Consider the following 12280-nt stretch of genomic DNA (forward strand, 5'->3'; position numbering starts at 1 on the left):
CTTTGTTGAATAAACGGCTTCCAGATCAAATGAATTTTCCATTTGGACAAAGGCATCCATTTCACATTTGCTCATGAGATCTAATGAAGTTCTCTCTTGCTTTTTGAGCCAACCTTCTTTCTATTGCCAGATCTCAGAGTGCTTATCCAAACACAGGGAATGCTAGCTCTCTCGTTGCGAGGAATTTCCTTCCAGAGAGCTCCCACCACCTCTCCTGACATGATTTAGATATTTTAGGAAATTATGATTTAAGAGCTTAGATTTGCTCCAATGTAGTCGTGATCACCAATTTGTATTCATTTTGTTTTGAATAGGTTGAATTTCTTCATAATCCAGATTTGAATAATTATATTTCTCAGATGAATGGGACTCCCTGATCATTTGGCCAATTCAAGGGATTAAGTTGTTCCAACCAATATCTCATACTCCAAAAAAGATTTAAGTTACAAAAATAAAATAAACACAGCAGCATAATAATACAACTGTACACTAACAGTGCAGTAATAAGAGCAATTACATATCTACAGGAAACATAAACAGTCACATAAGTAATGTAAATTATAATTAATTATTGTTTTAACTGTAAATTGTTTCAGCGATAAGGCAATAAAAAGGCAAGAAACCAAAGCAGAAATGCAGTGTTTTGCAGAACATATTTAGAATCAGAACTAATCTCACCTGGGCTTCCGTCTTTATCAATGAAATCCCATCTTCCTTGCATAGTGTCACTTCTGGTTGCATGTGTGAAAGAATAATGGAGGAAAGAAAGAGAGGTTTTACCACATTGTAAAAAAGTGAGTCTTACAACAGAATCAGCTGGTGCATGCACAATACAGACACTGTCAGTGATGTGTTGGCCTTTTGTTGACACGGACAACTGCGTTCTCTTTGTTGAAGCTGCTCTCTCAAGCTGCTCTCTGTCACTTTAAAGATCTGAACTTGAGGTGCCTTAAATGTTTCAGAAGAGTGTTGAAATGTCTCTTGCTGAACAAGAAAGAGTACTCATGATATTTTTTGTAATGCAAGATTAAGAAATCTATGGTTGAAATTCAAAGCTACCCATATCTTGCATTGCATTTGCAACATTTATGAGTCTCTTTCAGAGCAGACCAGCCCTCAGCCATAATAGATTAGCAGAGGAAGGTTTTTCTTAAAATGTGCTTTCAGTGTGCTAAGATTACATTCCGAGTGGGAGTAGGCACAGCAGTCCACAGAGATCCATTCAGGACTATATATTCTGGCATAATGTGTTCTACACAAAAGCCCATTTCCTCCACAGCAACCCATTTTCATGCATGCTGGCCATGTCCTAAAAAAATCTGCAGAGGAAATGGCCCACACTGCATCTATTTCCAGGACAGCCTCCGTGGTCCAGCCTCATTAAAATGCATTACCGTTATGGCTCAACTTTTACCTCAAGTTGCTGCCTAAGCTCTTTTGTTTTGAGTGCAGCTGCTAGGTGAGGAGGATGTCTTTCCTTGGTAACCTCAGCACATGGTGACAGGCATATGAGGTGAAAAGGTTTCCAATCAGATAAAAGTGACAGAAAAAGAGAGTTTGTGTGTTGGTTAATCTTACCTTATCTTAAGGAGATTTTCCGACCCGATCACGTCTGCATAATCTGTCGACCGCAAGAAGAGAGGCTGTGTGTTGGAGGATATTTTACTCACAGGGAAACCGAGGCTGGTACTGCTGGCTGTTTCTGTCCAGAGAAAAGAGTGTGGTCACCTGAAATCAGCCACAAAATTACAGCTCAAGACGAGGGCATGGAATTTTCAAGTAGGCACAATGTGTGTGACACATTTTGTGGTTAGCTGGAAAAGGAAAGCATGGAAACAAAGAATCCAAAATATGTTGAAAGAATAGTTCTGCGTGTCTATGAATTATAATGACCTCATTTGAAGCCAATCAGTTACACATGGATGGTCTTATGTCAACAGATCAATAGGATTAAAGGATAAACTCTCTTAGGAAAAATATGTTTGGGCCTCACCTTTTGATCACCTTTCTGAGTTTCACTGCTCAAAACTAGAAGTTCTTTGCTTCGTATGCAGAGACAGATAACATTTGGTATTGTTAGACACACAGAAAATAAGATACACACTGGGGGATTATCTCTGGCAATGTACTGAAAGTGTAAGGCATGGTTACTGTTAAGCAGGGGCGCCGTAAGGGGGTGAAAAGTTAGGACGATTCTCAGGGCCCGTGACTGACAGGGGCCCAAACAATTTTAGAACATTAAGAAAAAAATGTTTAAGTAACCATTGTGATATCTTTTCATGGGGCCCAAAATCCCTGGCGGCGCATAAGCTTAAAAATAGCCCTGCTCCGAAGTGTCTACTGGGTGAGTGTTGTTAGAATGACTCTTCATGTCTAGACTTTGGTCACTCTCTAACGTGTTGAAGGTTATAAAGAAAATACTAGTGAATAAATCCTGGCTGGAGACTTACCTGGAGTTGATATTAACCGTCGGTCAAGCATATAGGCCCCACGAACAGTGTGCAAAAATGATTTTCGTTGAAGAAGTTTTTGCTAAAAAGACACAAATTTGGAGGAATCGAGTTTTCAGAAAAAGACAAAAAAGCAGATGCATGCTCTCTTCCAACAGCAGCTCAGCTAACACCAACGCTGCTACGCATGTGCAAATAAAAACCATTGAAATTGACAATGTGAGCGAAATAATTCGATATGAACTTACAATCGCTAATAATGGGCCTGCATCTGATCCTTTTTGTGACATTCACATCTACTTGAAAGTAAATTGGCCATATATGTTGAGCTGAGACTGTAGCAGGATTTGGACCTCTCAAGCTTTCTTTTTCCATCCTGCTTGACTACTTATGTAATTTTTTCGCATTCACTACCAAGTGCAGCTCCAATAGTGCCTTTGACGAGAGACAGTTTAAAGCTCTCATGTCTGTACAGGAAATATGAAGCCACAGTGCCCAGCCAAGAAATAATCTGCCACATAAATCTTGGTTTTTGTACGGATTAAACAAACAAGAACGTGTTAATAAGTGAGCTTTATAGTCACTTGTGGATTGAACCATTGGACCGAGCCATACCTGTTTCCAGTCTTCATGCCAAGCTACATTTACAGGCTGCCGGCTCCAGCTTCATATTTAACAAACAGACATGAGAGTGGACACGATATTCTCATTTTACTCCCAGAAAGAAAGCATATTACGCAACATGTAAACTACTCCTTTTAGACCACACAGTAACACATTTGTTTTTGTACACATTAGTTATTACTCAGCAGTAACATGCTAACCCTCTATCATTTTCTTGTGTCAGAAGTAACACACACAGAATCCAGAGTGACTGTTTTCATTTTAACTTTGTAGAGACACTCATCCAGCACTCATCTTTCATCTAATGAGGCCCCAAACTCCAGATGTTCTGACTCAAGCAGCTGCCAGCCATCAGACACACCGTATCTAACCTCCACTCTTTCCATGCTTTTCCCATCTCTCTTTCTTCTCTTTTGCTATCTGTCGCTTTTGATTCCTTCCTGAAAGTCTCTGTAGTTGCATTTAAAGCATTAAGGAATAGCCTGGCACTGTAACACAGCATCATTAGCTTCAGCTCCGGCCTGCGCGTCTCACCACTGTGTACACTTGTTGTCCAGTTGGTACTATGGCAACGGGGCTGTGCTCTGCTAGACCTACGCTATGATATGAGTTAGAGACACACACACACACACACGCACACATGCACGCTGGCAGAAAGACAGACCAACAGGAGGAAAAGCAATAAAGAGCAAGCATTAAAATGCCAGCGAAACTCCCAAAACAGAGCAGTGAAATACTGAGGAGGGAGGGCGAGGTTCTTCTGCGCAGCTCTGTTTATGTAGCCCGTTTTCTTCTTCCTGTGATGGCTTCAGCTTGAATCATTAGCCATTTTCCAGCTTAACTAGGGGATGTAACCACCTTTTAGAAAAAATATCCATGTCTGCTTAAATAATGAAATAGGTTATCGACATAATGATGTTGTTCAAAGCAATTCTAATTGGTTAAGGCAGTGTGGACCGGCAGATGTCCAAACACATGGAATAAAACAACTGAGCATCATATTTTATATACTGGTTACTCCCCCATTAAAGTGATTTTTGGAGGCAAACGGATGTTTAAGGCTCAGTTCCTGTGATGATGGTGTTGGCAGTATCAAATCAGTGAGGTTTGCGTGGTTCAACCTTCACACCCATGCAGCTCATTCATTATTTAACATTATGTATCTGCACTGAACCCTTGACAACCTCAAAAACATGCGGATTCTCAGCCTTCCTGCATAAAATGATTGGAGCCAGGTCCTTGGTCAGGCGTATTTATTATTAAAGTGGAGGCAGTATTTTGTATTTAAAATGTGTCCCTTTGCAAAGTCAAAGCATGGACTGTGCTGTTTTCTTCACTGTGAGGACACTGAGATTCACATTAGTGTTTTACAGGTTATACTGAATCACAAGCCAAGTAAAACACTCAGTTTTTACAATCAGGGGGAAACAATGTTAGACAAAATATTTGTCATGGCAAGGTCTTTCTACATAATGATGGCAGAATAATTACCCGGGCTTGCAATACATCTTGCAGCAATAATAAGTAATTTCAGGTATGTTTATTTTAGTTTTTTACATCCAAATAACTGGGTTAGAGACTTCTTAGAGGTTTGAGAAGTAGTTACTCTGTTTTAAAGCTGTGGATACATCTCCAGATCTAAGCAATGATGGATTGATGTGCATGAATGTATCCTATCTGGTATAAATCATGAACAAAACTACACAAACAGGCCCTGTTTTTCTTTTTGGCTGCTTATGAAAGAGTTGTTGCTTTGTTTTTGGTCTCCGTTAGCTCCTGAGGGAAATATCTGGATCATGCCATATTCACCAGCCAGTCATTAACACTCTGTAAAAGTTAAGAAAAAAATGTTATTTATTCTCATTTTAAATAAATGGTGAATATATCCCGGGATGTGACACTGGGCCAGTCTACTCCACACACTCGATTTATATACGTTTGACTTGGAGAAGTTTGAGGAAAACCAGTCGAGACAGTTCTGGGGCCAAGTTTTTTGAGACAGCTCTGCTGATGGGATCTTTGTTTTGTCCTCAGGCCTGTGTGGCTCACACATGCACTAAACTGACTCATATACAGACAAATACTAATGCAAGAATGATGTCATACCGGCATTCATCCATGTGGGGCAACTAAATACCAGGAAATTAATTGCACAGTTAAATGCAGACACGCAGACATGAACGAAAGTTGGCACACATATACATACCGAGTTAAATACTGCCCATGTGAGAGTACTTAACAGAGCTCGGGCCCCCTCTAACTTCAGCCTCACCTATGTCGAGTTTCATTGTAGTTCAGCGGAGGGCGAGTCTGCCGCAGCCATAACATGTGTAATGTACCATAACTCTGGAGAGATTAGAAAACATTCTGCTGAACTCAGGAAACACAGTATTGAGTTTGGCAAGCAGTGTGTACGTGAGAGAGAAAAAGCTTTTAGAGTTGATCAACTTAAGCTGTGTGAGGTGTAAGTCTTTGGGCCACTGACCCAGAATAGTCAGTAGCCATTTCTTTCCTCTACTTACAGTCAAGTCAAGAGTCAGTCAACACCAATCTTTCACAGACTCAGACACAGCACTTCTTGTGTATTTATAGCGTGGTATTTCCCCTGCTTGTTGCCCTTAACCAAGTCCACCTTCCATTGTTATTCCTGTAGGAGAGGGCATGACATTTGTGGTTTACGCACCATTCTTTCACTACGCTCTCATAACACGCAGCCTGACGAGGGCAAAGGGTTATCCAGTTGACAGACAAACTGAACACCAAGTGATTTGAAAAACAGGAGGAACAATGATATCCACAGCATTACGATGTATTAGGAAACACATTATACATATAAGCCAACTTCTTTCATAACCGTTAATTCTGTTGACATCATCTTGGGATATTTTCACAAACTCAAATACATACGGCAACAGGACAGTACAAGTAGTACTCTCCTTGGTAAAAAGTGGAACGCCTCTGTAATCAATGAAGCACTAGTTTGCTCTTATATTTAAACTTGTCTAATCCTTTGAAGAAGAAGGATCACCTCTTAATGTTATTAACTTGATTTACATTTACTAGTTCAAATAAATAATTCATCATTCGGTTTCTCCCGATTTCCAGGCTTTATGCTAAGCTAAGCTAATCACCTTGTGGATTCATCTTTATATTCATTGCACAGACCGATCTTCTCAATGATATCTCAGCGAAACAGCAAAGAGCACATGTTTCCAAGAGTCAACAACTGTTTTGATTTTTGTTTGAAGTTGTCAGGATTACAAAGTAAATCAACAAAAAAACTAAAAAGAGAGAAAAATCCCTCAAGGACTACTTTTTAACCTTTTTCTGTATCTTACAATAAGTCACATGTCTACCTCTTTATGTCCCATGATATGCCCATGAAGAATATCGCTGAGCTAACTCAGTCTGTGAGATGTGGTTGAAAGCTCTTGGAATTGAAATCATTCTTATTAATATTTAATACAAATGTCTATTTCCATGAGCAAGCAATATGTAGCGTGTTTGTGGAAGGGGGGTATTAGGAAGTTAATTGCTCAAATAAATCTTCTGCTTGTCACCATTATACATTTCGGAAAACACGTCAGGTCCCATCTGGAGGGACGGAGGTGTTTTGGAGACCTTCGGAGTTGGAGCTGTGTTTTATGGCCCGTTCTGTCGGTAGCTTACACATGTTCCCATTACAGTCCCAGCAGTAACCGTGGCGCCGGGGCGGCCCTGGAGCGTGTGTGGTCTTCCTCCTGTTACAGAGAGGACTATTTATCCACCTGCACACTGTTGCTGTAGATCACATCCTCTGGCCTGGAGCTGATAGTCAGCCATTAAGACTTCTTCCTGCAGTCCGAGGGGCTGCACAGGGAGGGGAGGAGGGGCATGATACATCTTCCTCTCCTTTCTTTATTTGTCTTCCTTTTTTACCATTTGTCTCTTTCTCTTTCACAAGGTCTCCCCCTCCACTGCTTTCACTCGTCTTTTCTACTCTTTTCATTTCTTAATACAACTTTCCGCTACTTACCTCCCTACTTCCCTTCTGTATTTTGCCTATCAACCCTTCCCTTCACCTTTCTATGCTCCGCTTCCCTTCACACACACCTACTCTCTATTCTCTTCATCAATTCCTACTGCCATTCTTCAGCCCTGACCTCCTATTTGTCTCCTTTTCATCATCATCTCTGCCCTTGTGCACACAAATGCATTCATTTTCACATTCATAGTACCCAGACTCACATATCTGCCATTCATCCATTTTGATTAGCAATGATCTATTTTGACCTTAAATGCCTTATGGATATTATCTTTCTCAGCTGCTGGATAAAAAGTAAGATGTAATCCTCAAGTGGACTTTTTAAAACCTCACAATGTGAAAATGTTGGATCCTTTTCATTTTTTGGAATAGGGGTAACTCTTGATTGTGTGCTGTGTTTTACAGCAACATCTAACCAGAAGGTGTTTGATGCTGACATTCTGTAAGTAAAGAATTGGCAATGTCCGTTCAGTATCAGCGTGATGGCTTGTCGAGGAGATGTTTCAATAGAACAGATCATTAAATTGCTCAAACAGTCGATATATTTCAACCGATAATATTCTAAAGATACTTTGACTGTCTGAGTTATTCTCCCTTTTGAAATAACTTATTATCTAAATGAGAAGTATGTCCATGTTTTAGGAACATCAGGTAGAACTTGTGTTATTCTGAGCATCTACACAGGTACAATAAATGACTGTAAGTTTGCTGCATATCAGTATACAATAGAAGCTTGTACTCTCCAGTCCCCCCTCGCTCTCTCTTTATCTCTCTCAAACAGACACAAAGTTGAAGCTGGTGTAATTGTTTTCTCTTACAGATTCAGTTTCACTGGGAAACAGAGTACAGGTCATCTCTCAGGTCCGACCTGCTGGGAAGCTCCTATCCAAACAGTCACACAGCTAATCACACGTGTATTATTTCTATTACTGGAATTACATTTAATATTTAGATTTGTTTGTCTTCTATTGAATGCTTCAACACTACTCCTTTTCAGTTGATATTATACTGGCATGACTCCTCTAACAGCTCAAAACCAGATGCAAATCATACAGATGGGACTATAGAAGAAAAGCTCACAGCGCCTGAGCAGATACATTTGTTCAGTTGGTAAATACAAATCTCCAAGCTGTAGATTTTGGAGAATGCCGAATGACTTGACATGTAAACAAGCATAGAATAAAGAGAAACCATTTGCTTGTTCTAAAAAAAACTAGTAAAATGGAAAACACTACAGAATGTGTTACTGTAGCGGACTCCAAGGACATCATTCATATTTATCTTTGGTTAAACTCGAGCAATTATCTTCTGTGCCTCTTCTGTGATGTTTTATCTTCACAGTAACAGTTGGACAGTGCCAGTGTGTTACTATGGAAACATGGTGTTAAGAGTGTGTCCAATGTTTCTGTTGTTGGGTTTTTAGCTGGTAAATAAACGATAAAAAAAGTTGTGCTGTCATATATAGAAGTAGTTGATCTCTATTTTCTCATAACCTCTACAACCTTATATTTAAATCAATCATTATAACATGAAAGGATTCCCTTCCTGTCCTCTGCATCTTAGCTGTCTGAGGAAACACCTGTTTCCCTTTTGACTCTTAAGTTACCATAAAAGACCAATCTGGTTTTTAAACCATAGGAATTGATCTTGAAGGACATTATTTCAAACAGTCATGTGATTTTAGGTAAACAAGCAGGTTGTAAATAAGCCACATTTTTCAGGAAATTGGAATTCGGAGAAACACGAGGACATGTGTTTCACCGGGCTGCTCAAATTAAAAACAGCATGCGTTGAGTCACACTCATTGGTTCATAACGGTTATTGACAGGAAGTGGTGAATTCATGTAAAAGTTATTCACATCCTCGGTTAACACGTATTGTCCTCTGCATACTGAGAACAGCGCTGAGCCTCGAGAGACCCGCTGCTGTGCCACCTGGGAACAATGCCTTCTGCACAGGATCTCCAGGGATACAATTGTTCCACTAATGTCATTGTAAACTTCACTAGGCCTTGGCTGGACTCCCAATCCCTGCTACACAATGATAGTGATTCATCATGGGAATATTGAAATGGAGCTGCTGTCGGTCGGAGTGTGTCGCCACAGGTCTTCTATTGTAAATGTGGCGCAAGACATCCGTCTTTACAGCATGCTCTTCTGTCCGCTGGAGGAGCACATCTGGCCAAGATGTTCACTCATTGTTTATCAATACATGCTAAAGGGCTACACTTGATGAAGCTGTTTAAGCCGAAGGAACAATAACCAGCTGCATTCATCCGTTTATTTGGCCACTTGGGGGCAGAACTTCACCAACTCCACTTCCTCCCCCTGCTGACTTTCTCTATAATAACGATGAGCAACTTCCTCTTGCTTCTTTCAAAAGGAAAGAGGTTTGCTTCAGTGGTTTGCAAGTTTTTCGTAGTTTTTTTGGGCACTGGTTTTGCCTTTTTCCTAAGAGGAATTTCTCCATATAACACATGGTAATTTGACAAGTTGTTCAAACAAAAGTAATGCAGCTTTAGAGTTTGGGAAAGAAGGGGAAAACGGTGATACTCCTGTATCTATTTAACCAAATCAAACATAATTAGGATATTCTATGTGATGACATATTTGAATAACTAATCAATTATTTAAAAATGGTTGACTTCTATTCACTGAGCCTCACCTGGAACAGTTGGGATCCCGCCTGCAGGCACAATTCACAATTGAACATATTTAGTTTATAAAAATGTAGCTAAAGTTGAGTTAAATCAAGCAGGACTGCACATTAAATCTGTAATAATCCCTCTTTACAAAAGTGTGTGCGCTCACTGTGGAAATTACTGACGGTTAATCTATAAACTGTAATGATCGGACAGTTGGTTAATATTTCACCACTCAACTCCAGTTCCTACACTGAGTATGTTTGGCTAACCTGGCGGTTTGTTAAATTCTGACTGTTGGTGTTAATTCCCACATCAGTGCAATCCCACATCTCAGCACATTAAATTAGGAAAATATAAATGTATTAAAACTGATGACCAAAACCACCACAATTAAACTGTAAAACCAAAAAGTCAGATTTGTGGCAAAATGATATACATGTTTCTAATGCAATATTTCGTCCTGGATCTGATAGACTTAGATAGTGTATAAATATGAATCATGCATTCTTCACTAATGAGATATCCACATTTAGCTAGTTAATCTTTGACATGCCTAATGTTGCATTCACATATTCCTAGATTAAGCAAATAATGAATGCCCCCTCAAAACACACCAAATCCCTCTTGAGCATTATTCAGATTTGAGCTCAGCAGCACAGACCCCCCCCCCCACACACACTTTGGTTAATTACGTCTCTCTTAGTGGGCTATGAGCTAATAAGAGAGCGCCAGGTGTGTTTGTGTTTGCTGACGATCACTGATTCGTGATTGGATTTAAAGTCACTCGGACCGCACCTGCCTGCACCTCAGGGTCCTGAAAGATCCCAGACTCAATCAACACAATTTCACCAGGTCCCCCCTTTAAATTGATTTTCGAATAAAAATCAAATCGTGTTAAACCAGATGGAACCTGAAACATTGTCACCCCGAAGGCCTGTACAGATAATCTGTTGTAGGCAAATAGAAATCAAGAACAAAAAGGATGGTTACAAACAATCCACTGGTGCTTGTTTTGTACCATATGGGTCATGTTTATCACATCAGGACATTTTAGAGAGTGCTGGGGTGGCAATGATGACAGGCTGATGAAGACAAATGCAAAGAAAGGCGAAATTTGCATCTATTTTCATGATTTGTCTTGGGGCTGTGTTACTACAACACACAAACTGACATCCAAATAATGTGCTGCCATCATTTTAGCTTTGATTGTACTGTAGAGAACAAAAGGGTATTCTAAATGTACTCTGTCTGGTCTGCACCTTTAAATGGACATAGGATTTGTCAGTTTCCTGAACATTCACAGTTGTCACAGGATTTGCCATCAGCTCCCTTATCAACACCAAATGCTGCATTCAGAGACCCCCTCAAAAGAGTGGGTTTATCCTATATAAATGCACATCGATCAGATAATTTACGGGAAGAAGGACAGATATATTTTAAGCACATCCGGGATTTCCTTTCCTAATCTTCGTATATATTGAGCAGACGACAAAATGCTTGATGGGAAGGCTGGTTGTGTTGTCGTGATTCACCCAGTGGAGATGCCCTTGATCTGTATCTAGTGATGGTGTGTGTGTGTGTGTGTGTGTGTGTGTGTGTGTGTGTGTGTGTGTGTGTGTGTGTGTGTGTGTGTGTGTGTGTGTGTGTGTGTGTGTGTGTGTGTGTGTGTGTGTGTGTGTGTGTGTGTGTGTGTGTGTGTGTATGGAAGGCCCCTTACTCCTCTGTGAAATAAACACAGCAGATAACATCTGTGTTGGTATGCTGCACCCTTGTGGTGCTTAGCTGCTACATCTCTATAAGTCCAGATAAGGAGGCTGCCGGCTCCAAGGGAGTGAGATTGAATCTGTGGCATTTCACTCGATAAAGGATCCCACTGCATTTTCCCAGATTAAACAGCCTCCAGTGTGTGGTGAAGAAAAAACCATGGCACCACGAAGAAGTCTCTCAGAGCAGTAAAATGTTTAAAATGGCTGTAAATGTACCATACAGACACTTATCTCTGTCAAGCACTGAGGTACTTCCAGATAAGCAGATGCACAAAAAGGAATCTGTGAGTCCTGGCAGCCCAATCATGCACATTGAATTTCACACACACTCCAAGCAGTCGATTGTTCTCCATTAAGATGTCCTTTGTCTCCGAGTGCCAGGCTTGTTGCCTTGATCTTGCAGAGCTGTCTCGCGCAGTGGAAACTTGGCTACTCTGCCGCCGTGGTATTGGCAGTACAGGCGTCCCTGGGAGGTGACAAGGACAGCGATTGATTGGGCTTAAATGAGAGTGAAGAGAAAAATTGATTGCCATCGATCCACTTCTTCCTCCAGCAGGCTCCTCCATCTTTGATTATGACCACTTTACGCCCCAATCAAGTGTGTGTGAGCGCTGCTGGGGGAAATCCCATTGAGAGGTATTAGCTCCATTTGCAAAGGCTGTAATTATGCGAGGATGCCCAAGGTCAACGCGCAGCAGGTGCCATCAGGCTGCATGATAATAATAGGGCTTCCTCTTACTTCCCACTGCAATTTAGTCATATAGATAATAGG

This window comes from Trematomus bernacchii, unplaced genomic scaffold (assembly GCF_902827165.1).
Source record: "Trematomus bernacchii unplaced genomic scaffold, fTreBer1.1, whole genome shotgun sequence".
Lineage (NCBI taxonomy): Eukaryota > Metazoa > Chordata > Actinopteri > Perciformes > Nototheniidae > Trematomus > Trematomus bernacchii.